Source organism: Glycine max, chromosome 2 (assembly GCF_000004515.6).
Source record: "Glycine max cultivar Williams 82 chromosome 2, Glycine_max_v4.0, whole genome shotgun sequence".
NCBI classification, from domain to species: Eukaryota; Viridiplantae; Streptophyta; class Magnoliopsida; order Fabales; family Fabaceae; genus Glycine; species Glycine max.
The window spans coordinates 21,751,381-21,773,245 of record NC_016089.4 but is presented as its reverse complement, the minus strand read 5'-3'; positions in this window follow the sequence as shown (position 1 = coordinate 21,773,245).

The following is a 21,865-nucleotide window of genomic DNA, read 5'->3' as shown; positions in this document are numbered from 1 at the left end:
AGATGAGTCAAGAAGAAGCTCACCACCATAGGAAGTCATGGATAAGAGCTTGAAGTTAGGAGAAGATGAGTGGAGGAAGAGGGAGAGAAGGAGCATGAAATTTTATGCCTCAAAAGATGTTTGAACTGATGCAATCCTACCCCGCAAGGGCATTGGATAAAATACTCCAAGTAGATTAGGCCTGAGATCCAAGGGAAGGCCCTAGGGTTCTCATGAGCCTTAGAGTAGAGTTCGAGCCCATGGGCTAAGTATGAGCCCACTTATCTTTGTAAATATTAGAATAGGTTTTTCCTTCGTTTGGGCCTTGTATTTTGGCCATTCTAGTAGTATAGGGTTTTAGCCTTGTATTTCGAGGCATTTTGAGTAGTCTTTGTAGTAGGGACTTTTTTGTTTTTTCATGTATTTTGTCAAGGGGGTGAGCTTAGCTATTATAGGGGGTGTGTAGCTAAGCTCTAGCTTCTCATCTCAAGGAGGTGAGCTTAGCTATTAGAAAGGTGTGTAACTAAGCTCTAGCTTCTTTAGGAATCTTCTCAAGGAAGCTTCTCAAGGAGGTGAGCTTAGTTATGAGAGGGGTGTGTGTAGCTAAGCTCTAGCTTCCCAAGGAATTTTTCTCAAAGAAGTTTCTCAAGTTTTCTCAAGAAAGCTTCTCAAGGAAGCTACCTAGTCTATAAATAGAAGCATGTGTAACACTTGTTGTAACTTTGATGAATGAGAGTCTTCTGAGACACAACTCAAAGTTCAACTTCTCTCCCTTTTTCTTCCTTAAATTTTGTGCTCCCCCCTCTCTCTTTCTCTCCCTCTTTCTTTTCCTCCATTGAAGCATCCTCTCCAAGCTTCTTATCCAAGGCTCATCTTGGTGGTGAAGCTCCTTCTTCCATGGCTTATTCCCTAGTGGATGGCGCCTCCTCTCACCTCTTCTCCTTTGTCTTTCGCTGCATCTCCATGGTGGAAAATCACCATTAAAGGACCTCATTGAAGCTCAAAGATCCAGCCTCCGTAGAAGCCCCACAAGCAAGTTTCCATCATGAACTTTGAACTATAATTCTAAAATGATCAAAGTTCAAAAAATGCACACATATGGCCTCTATTTATAGCGTAAGTGTCACACAAAATTGGAGGAAAATTTGAATTTCTATTCAAATTTCACATGAATTAGAAATTGAATTTGTGGAGCCAAAATTTCACTAATTATGATTAATGAATTTTATTTATGGTTCAGCCCACTAATCCAAGATCAAGTCCAAGATTCTCCAATAAGTGTGCTTAGGTGTCATGAGACATGTAAATCATGAAGGACATGCACAAAGTGTGACTATATGATGTGGCAATGAGGTGTAGCAAGCAAATGCTCACCTCCCCCTCTAAAATTTAATTGGATTGGGCTTCTCCCAATTCAATTAAATTTATTTCCCAACAAACACATCAAATATTCACTTAATGCATGTGAAATTGCAAAACTACCCTTAATAAAAAAAAACTAGTCTAGGTGCCCTAAAATACAAGGGTTGAAAAATCCTACCATTTCTAGTGTACCCTACCTACATTATGGAGCCCTAAATAAAAGGCCCAAAAATAATGAAACATTAATCTAATATATACAAAGATAAGTGAGCTCATACTTAGCCCATGGGCCTGAAATCTATCCTAAGGCTCATGAGAACCCTTGAGCCTTCTCTTTCATCTCTGGCCCAATCTTCTTGGAGTCTTCTATCCAATGCCCTTGGGGGGTACTATTGCATCATTCCCTCCCCCTTGAAAAGGATTTGACCTCAAATCCAGAGGTTCTTGAAACTCTAGGCTTCTTCCCTTAATACCTGTAAAAAGAATAAAAAACATATATATTAGTGGTGATTGGTATGTTGGAGTAAGGTAAGGTCTAAAAACCCATTTCCTGGGCATCTTCCCATGAGGGAACATGGTTCCTCACCAACTCAATGAGTGGTGCTACAAGTATAGAAAAATATGGGACGAACCTTTTGTAAAAGTTTGTTAAGTCATGGAAGCCCCAAACTTTCCTTATACTTTGTGGAGTGGGCCACTCAGGAATGACCTTTATTCTCTTAGGGTTCATGGGAACCCCTTGATCACTATTTAAAAAATTAAGGAAAGTAATGCAATAAAACATACCTTTTCTGTATTTTCATGTTGATTATTCCTACCAAAAAGTATGACAAACCTAAGGTGTCCCATATGACTACCTAAGTTTGTATTGAAACTAAAAATAAGAACAAACCTACCGAATGAGTCCCTATGTACACAAATCATGAAGATGTTGGGTGCATGAGTGATTTTACAAAAGAGGGTTGCACCACTCAAAACATTCATCATATCACCTATTTTACGAATTTGGTGCCTAATAATACTTATTTTGGGCACAAAAAAAGCACAAGGATTTAAGCTCTTGCGAACCAAACCCTCATCCAAAAACTCCTTTACTTAAGGAATAACCTCAAGCCCAAGAGGTGTGGCAGTGCTAACAAGTGTCTTTTTACAAAGGAGAAAATGTGGAGGTTGTCTAAGAGGGTAAGTTTCTTTAATGTTTGCCTTTATTGTAAAATGACTTCCCTTCTTAGCTAACCTTTTGGAGGAGACACTTACCTCCTTACACTCCTCCTTAACCATTAATTGTTGTCCTTTTTCTTGGGGGTAGATTTCTTCACTAGATTCTTCCCCTTTTGCTTCTTCACTTTCACTAGAGGAAGGTGAAGTAGTAGTCTCATCTTGGCTACTATAAATGTCTTGGCCCCTCATAATCATGGTTTTTTTGGTGAGGCATTGAGAAGTAATGTGTCCTCTTACAAGACATTTAAAGCACTTTATAGAGCTAGTCTTCTCTTGTATACTAGCCTTAGGGGGTTGCTTTTCTATTGTCTTCCCCTTATCATATTTGGGCTAAAGAAGGTGCTTCCCCTAAGATGCCTAGACCTTGGTCTTTCTTTGGATAAGAGTGAGAGCCATAAAAATTTAAAGTAGACTTTCTTTTAAGTTTTTGCTCTACCCTTATTTCTCAATCTAAGTAAGCCTCTACACTGTCCTTCCCATGGAAGTATGGGAGGTTAATGTTAGCCTCTTGAGGCTTTCTTTCATTTTCTCTCCTATGCGAGTGACATCTAAGATGTGACCTATGCCTTCCTTCATAATAGTCACAAAGTTCTTCACTTAGGCTCTTGCAAGAGTTATGCCTACTATAGGAGCCATGTTTTTCTTTTCTTAACTCTTTTAGTATTTTCCTTCTTCCTTCTTGCCTTATTTGTTCCCTCTCATCTTGATTTATTTTTACCCTCTCTTTTCCTTTTTCTTTTCTCTCTAGTTTTTCTTTCCATAACTTGAGGGAACTCAACTCATCTAAGATTATAGATAAAGGGTCCTTATGACTAGTACCCTCGCCATTAACACTAGATGAATGATGACTCATGTGGGTTCCTAAGTTGTAGTTCTTTCTTGTTGGGGGTTTGAAAAAAGGTAAAATCTAGGGTTCCAAAATAACTCAAGATAAGCGTGATAAGCAAGAAGAAAGTATTATGCATTAACAAGATAAGCTAGGTGTGACTAGTAAAGAAAATAAGCTATGAAAGTAAGCAACAAATTAAAGTGAAAGAAATGTAAACTACGCGGTTCCTAAGAATGCTTGGATGACCTCATTTAAGGTTCCCAACAAAACACTCACTATCCTAAGGAAAAATTGCCTAAAATTATTACACACATATGGAAGTAGGGTGACCTATTGGAGGCTCCCAACTTACTTCCAATGAAAGACCTTTTTGTTACAAAATTTGAAAGCAATGAACGCAAGTAAATTGTCAATTACAAAATTACAAAAAGGTCCTGAATTTTGGTGGTTGTTCTCTCTTTGGTGATTCACTCAATTGGGAGTGCTTCTTAGTCCAATGGCTTTTAAAGTGGTTGGCTCCTTCCTTCTTGAGTGAAATTCTTAAAGGGATGGCACCAATCCTCCTTTGCAATTCCCTATATGGCAACTCACAAACAAGGAAACAAAGAGACAGGCAATAGCCAAAGACCAAAAAAATTAAATGAAAGTTAAACCAATAGAGTTTTATCAAGACAAATTTTCAAGGATTATTCAACATTTAAAGCAATGACAAGCACGTAAAGGCAAGCTAGGACTCAAAAAGAAACCTAGAATGGCTCTAGAGTAGAGTAGAAAAACTATAAAAAAAAAAAGACTCAAGAAACCTCTAGTTTTGGCACTTGTTTTCACACTAATTTTCAATTGAAATTTCATAACTAAGAGTGGTATAAAATAGGCACCAATTGTAGAATAAATTTCGAGCCAAAACAGCAAGCACACTTTCCTTTCACTTTTTTTTTCCTGGACACTGATATTTCTGCCAACTTGTGTGATTTTTCGTATTTGTTTTCCTTTTATCCAAATCACTTGGTTCTTTCTTTATAATTTTTTTCTAGATGTCTAGAAAATTCACTAAAACTTTCAGCTCAAAATTCGCAGTGACCAATTCCCCGTAATTTATACATGTTCATATGTTCAGGCTGCCAGCACCAGCGATTTCAACCTAGAAATCAAGAGTAGTGTTTATGTTGCTTAAGGCTTGGATAGTTACAATTTGTGTTTGCTTATGCTCAATTATCTTGAATAACACAATTCAAGAGAGCTTAAGACTTATTTTGATTCACAAATCCAGCCACAACTCAGCACCACAACTCAACTTCTTCATAGGCATCATGTAGGAAACTTAGAAAAAAAAAAGTTCAACAACAAGACTACTTCTAGGAATTGATTTAGAACATGTTATGAACTAAATAACATGCATGAATTAGACTCAAAATTCAAAAGATAGGCTAAGAATGACAAGAATACATGAACAAATGTATATCTAGAATTCAATCAACAAAATCAAAATTCAACACAAACTTAGAATATAATGTGACAATTATTAGGACTAAACATGACTCTAAGACAACATGGATTAAGTGATTTACACTTAGATTTTTGTGTTTTTTTTTCTAATCAATATTTTGGAAGAAAAATTATATCTAAAGGTTCAGCACAATAAGATTATGACTGGAAAATGATAGAACCTAAAATCAACACAAAAACATGATTCAAGAGTAGATCTATAAAATTTGAACCATAGGAATGCAAGAACAAGTGTGCATCTAAGATTTAATCGGTTTATTTTTTTGATTCTACTCTAAACAGCACCAAACCACAAGAAAACCGAGGATATACATGGAGAAGAAGATGAAGAACAACGAATTAAAGTGAATTAACTGAACAAAAAGATAGTGGAAGCAAAAGAACATCACCTAGATGAAGATGCTCTTGATACCACATGGTGTAGCTCCATGTGGAGCCTGTAGGCCTTGAATCTTCTTCATCAATGGAGTCCTTTGCTTCTTGAAGATGAATGACAATGGAATGGAGAAGGAAGATGATTGGAGACACCACTTCAAGGAGAATATTAGTCAAGAAGAAGCTCACCATCATAGGAAGCCATGGATAAGAGCTTGAAGGTATGAGAAGATGAGTGGAGGGAGAGGGAGAGAAGGAGCATGAAATTTTGTGCCTCGAAAGAGGTCTAAACTTTGAATTTTAATTCTCAAATGACCAAAGTTCAAAAACGCACACACATGGCCTCTATTCATAGCCTAAGTGTCACACAAAATTGGAGGGAAATTTAAATTTCTATTCAAATTGCACTTGAATTTGAAATTGAATTTGTGGAGCCAAATTTTGGAGCCAAAATTTCACTAATTATGATTAGTGAATTTTAGTTATGGTTCAGCCCACTAATCCAAGATCAAGTCCAAGATTCTCCACTAAGTGTGCTTAGATGTCATGAGGCATGTAAAGCGTGAAGGACATGCACTAAGTGTGACTATATGATGTGGCAATGGGGTGTAGCAAGCAAATGCTCACCTCCCCCTCTAAAATTTTATTGGATTGGGTTTCTCCCAATTCAATTAAATTTATTTCCCAACACACACATCAAATATTCACTTAATGCATGTGAAATTACAAAACTACCCCTAATACAAAAAACTAGTCTAGGTGCCCTAAAATACAAGGGCTGAAAAATCCTACATTTCTAGGGTACCCTAACTACATTATGGAGCCCTAAATACAAGGCCCAAAAATAATGAAATATTAATCTAATATGTACAAAGATAACTGGGCTCATACTTAGCTCATGGGCCCAAAATCTATCCTAAGGCTCATGAGAACCCTTGAGCCTTCTCTTGCATCTCTGGCCCAATCTTCTCTTGCATCACCCACCCCCCTCTCGGTTTATTGAGTTCCATCATCTTTTTTCAAAGTCTCCATCAAACTCACTAATAAACAATGGTTATCCTGGGTTCACTAAAAAGCCTAAGGTTCTCATCACATTTCTTGCCACTTGTCCACATACTTGGTTTGGATTCCCATTAACCCAAGCTTGACCGTCAGTGTAGCTCATATAATAATTTCCCCTTAAATGTGAGGCTCACTGGCTGTTCTTGAATGAAAGACAAATCTTTGTCAAAATTTAGGCCAAATAGAATGACAAGAACATATGGATTTGTTGCATGAATCGCTTCTGCTCCTTTCACCATGTATCTTTTGTTCAGAACAACAACATATCAGCCACATGAGATTTCTCTTTATTTCACTTTTTTCTTTCTAATTTCAACTAAACCTTGGTTTTTCCCTCATAAAATACATTTACAAGTAAAATAAATTGTATTTACTCTAGCACTAGCCACCAGCTAATTTATAAAAAAAATTAAAGTTGTTTGAGGGCTATAATCTCATTAACATGATCTTATTTGATGAATTTTTATTTTCTTACCACACTTGGAACGTTGCTTTTTCTATGTTTGGAGGCTAGTTTCTGCTAAACCATATTTTGCTTGTTTTCATTACCTTATAAGTGAGATGATTAGTTGATCACACATTATCCATTAGTTTTTTCTTTTAACTGAGCATTTTAATTTTTATATTGATTGTGTGAAATCATTTCTTATATAAGAGAGCGTTAACCATACACCACGTGCATTTGACCGATGATGTGGTCAAGGTGGTTGTTGAAGAAGTTCAAGATGTTGACGCTCAAGTCTTTTTTCCCACTTCAGATGTTTCGTGTGGGATCAGGCCTCAACACCTTCATTGCATGGCCAAAACATCATGTGAAACCTTTTTCACATGAGTTATTTACTTAAGTTATGTTTATTTGTATTGAGAAATTCATATATAGGCAAAAACTCTTTACTAACATTAACTTATGTTATTTATTAACTAAATAGGATTCACAAAGACATCCAAAGAAACATGTTGAATTTGTTCATAGGTCGAATCTCATTGGTTATCCCTTAGCTGATTTGATTAAGAATTTGCTTGACCTTTACATGAAGTCTCTTCAAGTGTCATGGGATGCAATTGCATTTGGGGTTCACAATGATGATTTTCCCATGTCCATAGAGTTAACTAATGTAAATGAAATAATCTCAAGCCAACAATGTTTGAATATCTCTATATTACAATTGTGGACAATGTAAGTATATTTTATCTGAAGGTTAATTCATTATCTAATTACTTATAATATAATTAAAGATTTCCATTTGTTTAAACAAAAATAGGTTTTTGAATGAGTTGCCAATAAAATTGGGCCATGGTTCTGTGTATGGATTCCTTGAGCTTCATTCCATACACAATGCAAAGGATAGACATGATAAATGTCAACTTTACCTTCAAACATGGCTAAAGGAATCACAAAGAGAGATATACCTAGAAGCTTACTTGAATCATTAAGTAAAAGTTAACTAATATTGCATTTAAATAATGTTTGCATTATCACTAAATAGTATTCTCTAATGCATGGGACATTGGCAGCTCTTTGTTATACCTAGATGTCTCAATATACTAGTTGACTTTAACAAGTTTCAATTATTACACTTTTACTTATAAAATGTGATTAGCTTGTGTTTAATAATATACTAGTTTACTTTGATATTTTTAATTATTACACTTTTTATTATTTTATATGATTAACTTTTGTTTATCACATGTTGTAGCAGTTTAGCGATGAAACACCATTGGAATTGGAGAAGATTACAACAATTCACAAGAAATGGGAAAGATACTTTTTAAAATGCAAAAATAATGCATTAACTAATGTTTGACAATGCTTGATATTGTACATCATTTATAGCATATTTAACGATATTAATTAATTAAATTATAAGAGTATATAGTCATTTTCGTCCCTGAATTTGTAATTTGCTGACAAATTCATCCCTAAAAGATGAAAATTCAAAATTTAGTCCCTGAAAGTGTAAAAAGTGCGACAAATTTATCTGGCTATTAACTTTTATTTGTCACAGTTGATAAAATAGCCTACGTGGCAAAGAGGAACGAATTTGTCACAAAATTGATTGCCAATGTGGCCATGCTAACTAGATTGAACAAAAATGTCAGTAAGATACCATATTTGAACCTAAATGTCAGTAATTTTTTGTTGGACAAAAATAACAATATTTCTTTATTAGAGAAAAATGTCAGTAATTGTTTTTTAGACCTAAATGTTAATATGTTCCATTGGACCAAAATGTCAATAAGTTATCATTATTGGATGAAAATGTCTGTAATTTTTTTGGACCTAAATATTAGTATGTTTCTATTGGACTAATTTTTTAGACCCCAAATTTCATTTCATTTAATGGTAAAATATAATTTTAGGGTAAATTTTTGTCATTTTTATCATTACAAGCATAACATTACAATAATCACTTAAAAAATATATTGGCAAACATAATTTAAAACAAACATATAATAATGATAATGTTGATTAACAATCATAATTTGTCTGTCACGATAGAAATTATCCAAAATAAACATTGTACCAATTTACAAAAATAAACATTTTAACAGTGTACCAATCATTACAAATTTATCCAAATTATAATAATTAGTCACAATTGTAACCATAAAATGATGATGTGGTGGTCACATTTTGTAGCAATAATTTTATAGTTAAAAACCACCAAAATTATTTTTTTTTAAAAATATATAGTACTATTAAACAATTTCTGGAGGTTTCAATTTTAGGGTTGGGACTTTAGGGTGTGAAATTTGGAAAACAGAGTTTGGGTGCAGGGGAGCAGGAATTGGTGCAGAATGGAGCCAGAGGTTCAGTAATCATTTTTGCCATGTCCACCATTTGCTTTGCACTACGGCGTTGTGACATTTTCACAAATTCTTTATGGGCAGGTGTGTAAAGCGAATCAATGTTCTAAAGGATAGCATATGATTGTGTGGCAACAGGGGTTTTCAACAAGGAAATAAATAATAAGTAAAGATGTGTGTGTGAGAGAGAGGTTAGAATGTTGCATATGCAATTGGTTTTATTCATGGGGGCGCATAATTGGGCATTCAGTAGCAACATAGCTTGTTGTATTTGTTGCTATTTTTCTCCTGCTTGATACATCTACGGGAAGGAGAAGAGGCAATGATGGATGATTTTTTTATTTAAAATTATTAATGTCACAAGATACTCATATTCCTAGAGTGTGGGAAGACGAAAAGTTAAGATATTATATGATAAATATGTTTCTATGTTGACAATTAAAGATAGCCATGTTGGTCATCATTTTAGTGATAAATTCATCCCTTTGTGTCATGTAGGCTATTTTATTAACGGTGACGGACAGAAGTTTACGACCGGATAAATTTGTCACACTATTTGCACTTTCAGGGACTAAATTTTGTATTTTCATCTTTCAGGAACAAATTTGTCAGTGAATTACACATTCAGGTACAAAAATGGTTATTTACCCAATTTATAATTTTTTCTAAACTGCCCGGGTCTATTTTCTATATTTGTTTTGGTCTAGACTGCATGGTTTTGTTTTTTGTTAAATTACAGGTTGGGTTGACTGTAAAACAAAATGAATATTAAAAAAATATTAAAAACTACATCGATTCTAAAAAAACCATTATAGAAAGTTCAACATCAACATCGGTTTTCCACAAAATTGTTGTAGAAGAGGTCTGTCTATGACGGTTTTGTGGAAAATAGATATCATTGTTGAACTTTCTATTACAATTTTTTGGAGAACCATCATAGAAATTGTATTTTCTATGCAATTTCTAGGAAAATCGATGTAAAAGTAGACGTAAAAGGGCTTTTATTGTAAAAACACAACAAATTTCATGACGGTTTTAAAACCGCCATAGAAAGTAGTCGACTTTCTACAACAATGGATTCCACAACGGTTAAAAACCGTCATGAAATGCCCTAAAAATAGTCATGGAATCCCTTATTTGTAGTAGTGTTGAATAGTTAGAATTCTCCCATATTTTATTATTTTCAATTAGTTATTAAGTTTCAATCCAAGTTAAAGATACAAATTGGGGGTTCTGTGTTCAAAACCTAGAAAGTGGAATAAAGAGAGAGGGTGAGGTGCCTACTTGAATGTGAGGTGAGACGGGGGACAAGAGAGAAAATGCTTTTTATTTTTTAAATAAGTGTCAAATTACTACAATATCTATATTCTAATTAACTAAGACAAAATAAATGAATCGGTAACTTTGTTATAAATATATGGTGTTGATTGCTAATGCATTCCTACTAAAAAAAGGGTCTGAGTGCATTAACAATCTCCTTTATTAAAATAAACTTTTGATTGAAAAAGACAAAGAAATTATCAAAGCTTAAGTATTCATAGAATTTGATATTTACTACTCATTAACATATTTGAATAGAAAAAATTATTAGTGACTTTGATTTACAAATACATTACACATAATTTAAATATTACAAGATTTTGTGTTCCATAATCTTGTATTAAATTATGTCTTGAGAATTTATGTTGATAGAGGACTATCCACTGAGGAAGAGTTTGGCTTGGGTGGGTTTAACATGGATGGATCAATCACTAAAGTAAGGAGTAAGAGATTTCCAGAAAAGTTTGGCAAGAGACTAAATTCTCTGATGGAGGAAAGAGAAGAAGAAGCGAACCTCATAAATTTTAGCCAACTTTTAGAATAGGATTTATTTTCATTTTTAATTGTATTTGGGCCTATTTTTGGACTTGTAATAGGCTGCCATGACCTTTTATTGTTATTTTCAAGTTTTTAATGATTAGATTAGTCATTGGGCCTTAGGCCTAATTTAGGATTATTAGTAGGAGGTAATAGACTCCTTAAGCACTTGGTGGATAGTTTTTTTTATTAAATTTCATATTAGACACAGCTAAGAGAGTACCTCTCTTGGCTCTTATGTGAAACCTTAGGTTCTTATTAAAGAATACTGTTCTTTGTGTCGAATCATCCTCAACTTATCAATCTTCCAAGATTTTGGCGTTGTTCTTTCTATTTCCTTTTCTAATTCTGCTTTTTTCTTTTTATTTTTCCCAATTTCAGAAAGTACCAAATAGGTTCCCCAATTTGTTGATGCTAAAAATTTGATCCACAAATTAAGGTTTCATCAATTGGTATCAGAGCTTCAATTCTTGAAATCAAGTGTTATTTATCCTTTGTGTTTTTTTTCTTCTTTTGTGTTTTCCCCTTAGTTTGTTCTTTTCCTTTTGTTTAACTCTATATTATTGTTCCGTCTTCCTTTGTTCTATTTCTTTGAGCCTATCCTTATTTTCTAAATTCTATCTAGCATCAATATTTTTTTGTCATCTCTTTTATATATATTATAAAAAATTAGTGCAAAAAAAGGAAGAAAGAAAGAAGTGAAAAAAAATCCGAATTGTTTCAAAGCTTGATTAGCATCCTTTTGCTTCACTTCCTGCATCAAGATTTGAATCAAGATCTAAAATCTTGAACGACAACATTTGCATTTTTATTAAATTGAGTTTGCATTAAGATATTAAGATTTGAATTGAAGGTTGTTTGGATATGAATTTGTTTTCAAATTTGGAGCCAAAATTCTGGTAGAATCCAGATTTGGATAATTAAATTTGTTAGGATCTAAATTTGTTTTCAGATTTGGAGCCAAAATTTTGTTACAATCCAGATTTGGATAATTAAATTTGTTAGGATCTAAATTTGTTTTCAGATTTGGAGCCAAAATTTTGTTACAATCCATATTTGGATAATTGAAGTTGTTTGGATCTGAATTTGTTTTTCAAATTTGGAGCCAAAAATTTTTTAGAATCCAAATTTGGATAATTGAAGTTGTTAGGATCTGAATTTGTTCTTTCAAACTTGGAGCCAAAATTCTATTACAGTCTAGGTTTGGATTTTCCCAATCATAAATTTGCGTTCAAATTTAAATTTTGTCAAAAAAAGTGCAAAGAAAAAAAAGGAGCAAAAAAATGAAAAAAAAAAGTTATGCCTTGAGAGTTGTTTCCTTTCCAATTTTCACATAACTATACTTCAAAAAAATTGTGTCTTGCTGGTTATTTACATCTAGTTTAGTTCAATTATGGGGCAATCCTTTTCTTGATTCTAGAGTCTTCTAGTTTGTCTTCATTAGCATTCCTTTTGAGTATTCCTTTCATTATTTTTGTTTGTTTTTAAAATTCCTTAGCTTTTTCTTAGGTATTTCTATTCTTGGCTTCTTGAGTTGAGTTTTGATTTATGACATATTTCACATTGAATACTTCATGATTTTGAGCTTGAAGATTCTGCTTAAGAACAGAAGAGGAGCATGAGTGCATATTATAAAAGAAAAAGCCTTGAAAGAGTGATACACGAGTGAACTTGAGTGAAACACTAAGTTGAGTGGTGAGGTCCTTTTTTGTTTATTACTTGTGCACTAACTTTTCCTTGTAGCTATGGATTCTACAAGTTGAGATGTTACTCCATCATCTCCAAGAACTACAAGGCTCATGGCGGAGATGATTAAACTTGGTGATAAAATGAGAAGAATGAGTTATGAAAATGAAGAAAGGATGGAGACAATGAGAAAGGAGAATAAGGATAGTTTGGGAAGAATACACAAGAGTAGAGAAGCCTTAAGTGTGAGGATTGAAAATATAGGGCAAAGAAAAAAGGATAGATCATCTAATTCTTCTCGTGCAGAAGATGAGGGGCATGAAGAGGATGAGGGAGGAAAGAGGAATAAGAGGTATAGGGAGAAAAGAAATCATAGAAGATATGGAGGTAAGCAAAGAGAGGAAGGGATTGAAGGAGTGAAGGAGAAGATCTCTACTTTTAAAGGGACTTGTGATTCAGAAGTGTATCTTGAGTTGGAGGTGAAGGTTGAGCAAGTCTTCTTGCTATAGCTACAATGAAGAGAAAAAGATCAAATTGGCCTCCCTGGAGTTTGAGGGATTTGCCTTAGTGTGGGGGAACCAAGTAAGGAGTGATGTTGAGAGGATGAAAAGGCCTTTGATTAATACTTGGCAAGACATGAAGAGAGTTTTGAGAGAGATATTTGTGTCATCCTATTATGGGAGAGACCTTCACAATAAGCTCCAAAGACTAATTCAAGGAAATGAGAGTGTGGATGAGTATTAAAAAGAGATGGAGATTTCCTTGATTAGGGCTCAAATTGAGGAGTCTCAAAAGGCTACCATGGCTAAGTTTTTGGATGGTCTCAATAGGGAGATCCAAGACATTTTAGAGTTGCACCACTATGCCTCTTTGGAGGATCTCATTCATCAAGCTATCAAGGTGGAGCAACAATTAAAGAGGAAGCAAACATACAAGAAGTCCTCATATGACTCTTCAACTTGGAAAGATAAGGAGACATTCATGAAGGAGGAAGGATCTTGATGCAATCCTACCCCCCAAGGGCATTGGATAGAAGACTCCAAGAAGATTGGGCCATAGATGCAGAAGAAGGCCCTAAGGTTCTCATAAGCCTTAGGGTAGATTTTGGGCCCATGGGCTAAGTATGAGCCCACTTATCTTTGTAAATATTATAATAGGTTTTCCTTCTTTTGTGTCTTGTATTTTGGCCATTTTAAGGTTTGTAGGGTACCCTACAAATTAAGGGCACCCTACCCTACAAGTTAAGGGTATCCTAGTAGTGTAGGGCTTTAGCCTTGTATTTCAGGGCTTTTTGAATAGTCTTTGTAGTAAGGATTTTTTTTATATATTTTCATGTATTTTGGCATGGGGTGAGCTTAGCTATTGGAGAGGTGTGAGTAGCCCCCCTCTAGCTTCTTTGAGAAGCTACCTTCCTTGCTTCTCAAGGAATCTTCTCATTGTATTTTCATGTATTTTGGCATAGAGGTGAACTTAGCTATTGCAGGAGTGTGAGTAGCCCCCCTCTAGCTTCTCAAGGAAGCTTTCTTCCTCTAGCTTCCCAAGGAAGCTACCTTCCTTGCTTCTCAAGGAAGCTTCCCATGTGCTAGGCTATAGATAGAAACATGTGTAACACTTGTCATAACTTTGATGAATAAGAAACTTGTGAGACACACTTCAAAGTTCAACTTCTCTCCCTATTCTCTTTCAATTTCCATGCCACTCTATCTCTTTCTCTCTCTCATTCTCTTCCTCCATTGAAGCTTCCTCCCTATGCTTTTTATCCAAGACACTCTCTTGGTGGTGAAGCTTCTCTTTCCATGGCTTATTCTCTAATGGATGGCACCTCCTCTCACCTCTTCTCCTTTATCTTCCACTGCAACTCCATGGTTAAAAATCACCATTGAAGGACCTTATTGTAGCTCAAAGATCCAGCCTCCATAGAAGCTTCTCAAGCAAGCTTCCATCAAGTGGTATCAGAGCACAAGAGCTTCAAGTAGGTACTCCTTAAACCTTCATTAATTTTCATATTAACCTTCTGCTCCATTGTTTCTTCATTTTTCTCCATGTATCTCCTCACATGTCTTGTGCTGAATGTTGTTAACATGATTCTTTAGAATTTCCACTTATTAAACTTGCTATTGAAGCTAGATTTGATTTTCTATGGTTCAAATTTCTTGTTCTTATTCTTGAACCGTGAATTGTGCTGAGTTTAGGTTCCTTTGAGTTTTGTATTGCTATTTTTTTGTGGCTGGAACCTAAACCATAAAATTCTTACAAAAACATTAAAGTAGAAGAAAACCTCAAAAATCTAGAGTGACATGTTCATTATTGTAGTTTGTCATAGAAGTCATGTCTAGTCATGAAACTTGTCACATAAGATTCCTTATGCTGTGCTGAATTTTATTTTTCTTGTTTCTTTGTCTAACTTATTTGTTCATGAGTGCATGAAATTTTTTTAGCCTATTATTTGATTTTAGTCAAATCTTGCATGTTAATTAGTCCTTAACATGTTCATGCATAATTGTTAGAGAGTCTTTGATTGTGAACCTTTTCTTGAACTTTTAGGTTTCCTTATGCTTGTGTCCATTGTGAATTTGAGTTTTGGTGATTGAATTTCTGGTTGAAAATTTGATCCTAAGTGAATATTGAACTCCAAAAACTGTGGTAAACAAACAGGCCTAGTGAGTTTAATATACATAGGAAATTTGAAAGTAAACCTAAGGCAATCAATATACCATGCTTAAAAAATTTGAAGTCTGAAATCGGTAATGTTGGCAGCTTGAACATACGAACTTGTAAAAATTACTGGGAATTGGTCATTTCAAATTTTCAACTTAAAGTTTTACTGAATTTTCTTGACCTCTGGAAAAAAATTAGAAAAAAAGAACCAAGTGATTTGGATAAAAAGAAAAAGTAAGATAAATCATACAAGTTGGAAGGAAAATCAGTGTCCACGAAAAAAAAAGTGAAAGAGAAGTGTGTTTGTTTTTTTGGCTCAAAATTTGTTATATAATTAGTTCCTATTTTAGACCAATCTTAGATCTAAAATTTCAATTGAAAAGTATTTTGAAAACAAGTGCCAAAACTAGAGGTTTCTTGAGTCTTATTTTTTTAGTTTTTTACTCTACCCTAGAGTCATTCTAGGTTTCTCTTTGAGTCCTAGCTTGCTTTATATGCTTTTCATTGCTTTAATTGTTGAAAATCCTTGAAAATTTGTCTTGTTAAAACTCTACTGGTTTAGCTTTCATTTCATTTTTTTTTGGTCTTTGGTTATTACTTGTCTCTTCGTTTCCTTGTTTCTGAGTTTCCATGTAGGCAATTGGAAAAGAGGATTGGTGTCATCAATTGAAGAATTTGAGTCAAGAAGCAAAAGTCCAACCACCTTGATAACTATTGGACTAAGAAACACTCCAAATTGAGTGAAACACCAAAGATAGAACAACCACCAAAATTGAGGACTTTTTTGTAATTTTGTGATTGGCAATTTACTTATAATTGGACACTTGTATGTTTACCTTCATTGATTTCAAAATTTTGTAACAAAAGAGGCCTTTCATTGGAAGTGTGTTGGGAGTCTCTAATAGGTTACCCTACTTCCATTTGTGTGTAATAATTTTAGGCAACTTTCCATTAGGGTAGTGAGTGTTTTGTTGGGAACGTTAAATGTGGTCATCCAAACACTCTTAGGATCCGCCTAGTTTACATTTCTTGCACTTTAATTTCTTGCTTACTTTCATAGCTTATTTTCTTTACTAGTCACGCCTAGTTTATCTTGTTATTGCATAATTCTTTCTTCTTGCTTATCACGCTTATCTTGAGTTCTTTTGAACCCTAGCTTTTACCTTTTGCAAACCCCCAACAAGTATGAACCACAACTTAGGAACCAACATGAGTCATCATTCATCTAGTGTTAATGGTGAGGGTACTAGTCATAAGGACCCTCTGTCTAGAATATTAGATGAGTTGAGTTCCCTCAAGTTATGGAAAGAAAAACTAGAAAGAAAAGAAAAAGAAAAAGAGAGGGTATAGATAAGTCAAGATGAGAGGGAACAAATAAGGGAAGAAGAAAGAAGGAAAATACTAAAAGAGTAAAGACAAGAAAAACATGCTTCCTATAGTAGTCCTCCTTCAAAAGCCTAAGTGAAGAACTTAGTGACTATTATCGATGAAGGCATAGGTCACATCCTAGACCTCACTCCCATAGGAGAGAAAAGGAAAGAAAGCCTCAAGAGGCTAATATTAACATCTCATACTTCCATGGGAAGGACAATGTAAAGGCTTATTTAGATTGGGAAATAAAGGTTGAGCAACTCTTTGCTTGCTATCATACAAGTGAGGAAAGGAAGGTTCCTTTGGCTACCCTTAGCTTCCAAGGGTATGCCCTCTATTGGTGGACTTCCCTTGTTAGGGAAAGAAAGATTCAAGGGGATCCTCCAATAGAGTATTGGAATGACTTGAAAAGTGCCCTTAGGAAGAGGCACATCGCCTCCTACTATGAAAGGGAGCTTATGGACAAGCTCCCAAAGGCTTAGACAAGGGAGTATGAGTTTTGAAAAGTATAGGCAACAAATGGAACTACTCCTTTTAAGATTTGGGCTTAGGGAGGAGGAAAGAAAAAGCATTGCTAGGTTCCTTAGCGGACTTAATATGGAAGTGAGGGACAAGGTTGAGCTCCTTCCATATAGGGACCTAGATGACCTAGTCCAACTTAGCATAAGGATAGAGCAACAACTTAAAATGAAGCCTACTTAAAAATCTTACGGCTCTCACTCTTATCCAAAGAAAGACCAAGGTCAAGGCATATTAGGGGCTACACCTTCTAATCCCAAAGATGATAAGGGGAAGACAATAGAAAAGCAAATCCCTAAGGCTAGTATGCAAGAGAAGACTAGCTTTATAAAGTGCTTTAAATGTCTTGGAAGAGGACACATTGCTTCTCAATGCCCCACCAAGAAAAACATGATTATGAGAGGCCAAGAAATTTATAGTAGCCAAGATAATTCTACTACTTCATCTTCCTCTAATGAAAGTGAAGAAGCAAAAGGGGAAGAATCTAGGGAAGAAATCTACCCCCAAGAAGAAGGGGACCTTTTAATGGTCAAAAGGCTTCTAGGAGGTCAATCTTATGACTTGACCCAATCTCAAAGAGAGAATCTTTTTCACACAAGGTGTAAATTTTTTTAAAACATATGCTCTCTCATTGTAGATAGTGGTTCATGTTGCAATTGTTGCAGCACAAGATTAGTCTCTAAGTTGAGCCTTGCTATCACTCCCCATCCAAAGCCGTACAAACTTCAATGGCTCAATGAGTAAAGGGAGCTGATAGTCAATCAATAAGTGAAAGTGCCCTTCTCCATTGGAACATATAAGGATGAAGTGATTTATGATGTAGTTCCTATGGAGCCAGGACACCTTCTCTTAGGTAAGCCATGGCAATATGATAGGAAAATCATCTATAATGGCCTAACTAATGAGATAACCCTCACCCACCTTGGAACAAAGTTTGTGTTGTATCCTCAAACACCTTCACAAGTAGCTAAGGATCAAGTAGAAATAAAATTCAAATGGGATGAGGAAAAGAATAGGAAGACAAAAGAAGAACAAACTTTAATAGTTAAGGAGGAGTGTAAGGAGGTAAGTGTCTCCTCCAAGAGGTTAGCTAAGAAGGAAAGTCATTTTGCAATAAAGAAAAATATTAACAAAACTTCCCTTCTAAGACAACCTTCACGTCTTCTCCTTTGTAAAAGAACACTTGTTAGCACTACCATACCTCTTGAGCTTGAGGTTATTCCTCAAGTAAAGTAGTTGTTGGATGAGGCTTTGGGTCGTAAAAGCTTAAATCCTTGTGCTTTATTGGTGCCCAAAATAGGTATTATAAGGCACCAAATCCCTATGATAGGTGGTATGATGAATGTGTTGAGTGGTACAACCTTCTTTTGTAAAATCACCCATGCATCCAACATCTTCATGATTCACATACATAAGGACTCATTAGGTAGGCTTGTTATTATTTTTGGTTTCAATACAAACCTAGGTGCTCATATGGGACACCTTAGGTTTGTCATACTTTTTGGTAGGAGTAATCAACATGAAAATACAGAAAAGGTATGTTTTGTTCCATTATTTTTCTTAAATTTTTAAATAGTGATCAATGGTTTCCACGAACCCTAAGAGAATAAAGGTCATCCCAGAGTGGCCCACTCCACCAAGTATAAGGGAAATTTGGGGCTTGCATAACTTAATAAACTTTTACAAAAGGTTTGTCCCATATTTTTTTATACTTGTATCATCACTCTTTGAGTTGGTGAGGAACCATGTTCACTCATGGGAAGATGCCCAGGAAAAGGGATTTCGGACCTCACCCTACTCTAGCATACCCAACACCACTAATGTATATGTTTTTATTCTTTTTACATGTGTTGAGGGAAGAAGCTCAAAGTTTCAAGAACCTTTGGATTTGAGTTCAAATCCTTTACAAAGGAGAGGGGATGATGCAATCCTACGCCCCAAGGGCATTCGATAAACGACTCCAAGAAGATTGGGCCAAAGATGAAGGAGAAGGCCCTAGGGTTCTCATGAGCCTTAGGATAGATTTTGGGCCCATGGGCTATGTATGTGCCCACTTATCTTTGTAAATATTAGAATAGGTTTTTCTTATTTTGGGCCTTGTATTTTGGTCATTTTAGGTTTGTAGGGTACCCTACAAATTAAGGGCACCCTACCCTACAAGTTACGGGTACCCTAATAGTGTAGGATTTTAGCCTTGTATTTCAGGACATTTTGAGTAGTCTTTGTAGTAGGGACTTTTTTGTATTTTCATGTATTTTGGCATGGGTTGAGCTTAGCTATTGGAGGGGTATAAGCAACCCCTCTCTAGCTTCTCAAGGAAGCTTTCTTCCTTGCTTCTCAAGGAAGCTTCCCATATGTTAGGCTATAAATAGAAACATGTGTAACACTTCTCATAACTTTGATGAATGAGAAACTTGTGAGACACACTTCAAAGTTCAACTTATCTCCCTATTCTCCATCAATTTCTATGCCACAGTCTCTCTTTTATTCGCTTCCTTTCTAAGCTTCTTATCCAAGGCACTCTCTTGGAGGTGAAGCTTCTTCTTTCATGGCTTATTCTTTAGTGGATGGCGCCTCCTCTCACCTTTTCTCCTTTATCTTGCGCTGCAACTCCATGGATAAAAATCACCATTAAAGGACCTTATTGTAGCTCAAAGATCCAGCCTCCATAGAAGCTTATCAAGCAAGCTTCCATCAGATCATCATTCAAATCTCATGAGAAAGGTGTTGCACTTAGTAAAAATAATTCTAACCCTACTCCTACTTCTTCAAAAAAAAGTTCTATTAAATGTTTTAAGTGTTTAGGAAAGGGTCACATTGCCTCCCAATGTGCTAACTAGGACTATGGTTGTGTTGGGTAATGGGGATATCACTAGTGCATCTTCTTCTAGCTCTTATAGTTCTTCTAGTGAGAGTGAAAGTGAATGTGATGTACAGCCCCTGGAATGTGATCTTTTGATGATTAGGAGGTTAATAGGTAATGTGTGTAAGGATAGAGATGAAACTCAAAGGGAGAACATTTTTCATACTAGGTGCATGGTCATGGGGAAAATATGTTCTTTGATTATTGATGGGGTAGTTGCAGTAATGTAGCTAGCCAAAGATTGATTGAAAAGCTTGCTTTGAAAACTTCCCATCACCCTAGGCCTTACAATTACAAACTACAATGGTTGAGTGAGAATGGGGAGCTAGTTGTAAATAGACAAGTTTTGATATACTTCTCCATTGGAAAATATGTTCATGAGATAGTATTTGATGTTGTCCCTATGGAGGCTAGCCATCTTTTACTTGCAAGGCCTTGGCAATATGATATGGATGATGTCCATAATGGTGTCACAACTAATTTTCATTTGTACATAAAGGGCAAAAGTTTACCCTTACACTTTTGTCTCTGAGTGAGGTTTGTGAGGGTCAAATAAAAATGAGAGTGAAAAGAGAAGAGAGAAAATAAGAGAAAAGCAAAAATAATAAAAAGATAGAAAAACATGAAAGGAGAGAAAAAGAAGGAAAAGAATGGAGATAAAAAATGAAACTGTAAAAGAAAAATGAAAATCAGGAGGAGAGAAAAATACATAGCTTGTTCATGAGAGAAAAAGAGGTGAAGAGGTTTGGAGATGTCTTCCCCAAAGACACCCCTCATAAGTTGCCTCCTTCAAGAGGGATAAAGCACCAAATTGATCTCATGCCGGGATTTTACATACCATATAGGCCAACATATAGAAGTAATCCAGAAGAGACAAACAAGAGCCAAAGACAAGTGGAGAGTTTCATTGAAAAAGAATGGGTGAGAGAAAGTTTGAGCCCATGTGCTATGCCTATCATCCCTGTAAATCGAACTCTATCTCAACTTCTAAGGTGCTTGTTAGGTAAGAATTTGAAAACTTGGGAGGAATGCCTACCCCATGCTAAATTTGCTTATAATAGGGTAGTAAACTCTACTACTTCTTATTCTCCTTTTCAGGTGGTTTACAGTTTTAATCCATTGTCCCCTCTTAATTTATTACCTTTGCCTCACACTCACACCCCGTGTATTTTTTCCAAATTGTAGTCAACACCCCTCCTTTTATGCATCCTGAAACCCTTAATTGTTTAGCTCACATTACACCCAGACCCCCCTACTAAACATTGTTTCATAATTTAACAAAAAGTAGGCATATGCTGGTCACATGACTTTTGATGAAAATTTGTCTAAAATACCCTCATCTTCTTCCTCTTAACTACATAAAAGACATGACACCATTTTCAACTTGAAAATATTTTAACACTCTTGCTTCTTCTTTTTTCTTTGATTGGACATGAACCCACCTTGTTGGTACGCATGTGTTAACACCCTTCCTTCTTCTTCTTTTTTTTAGTTCAATTATTTTTTGTGTTGGGTCATTTGGTTGTTGTATTTTTGTTGGACGTGTTCCCAGCAATGCCTATTGATTGAGTATGGTCCTTTGCTTCAAATTTTAGTGTTTTGCATAAAGAAGGAATCTGGAAGAGCACCTGAATTGAAGCAGCGCGCTAAGCGCGAGATCAACTCTCTAAGCGAGTCATCCATCTCTTGCCAGGCTCAGCGCAGCATTGGTGCCAAGCCCAAATCCACTTACTCACGCTAAGCGACAGTGGCGCTAAGCGCGAAGGTGC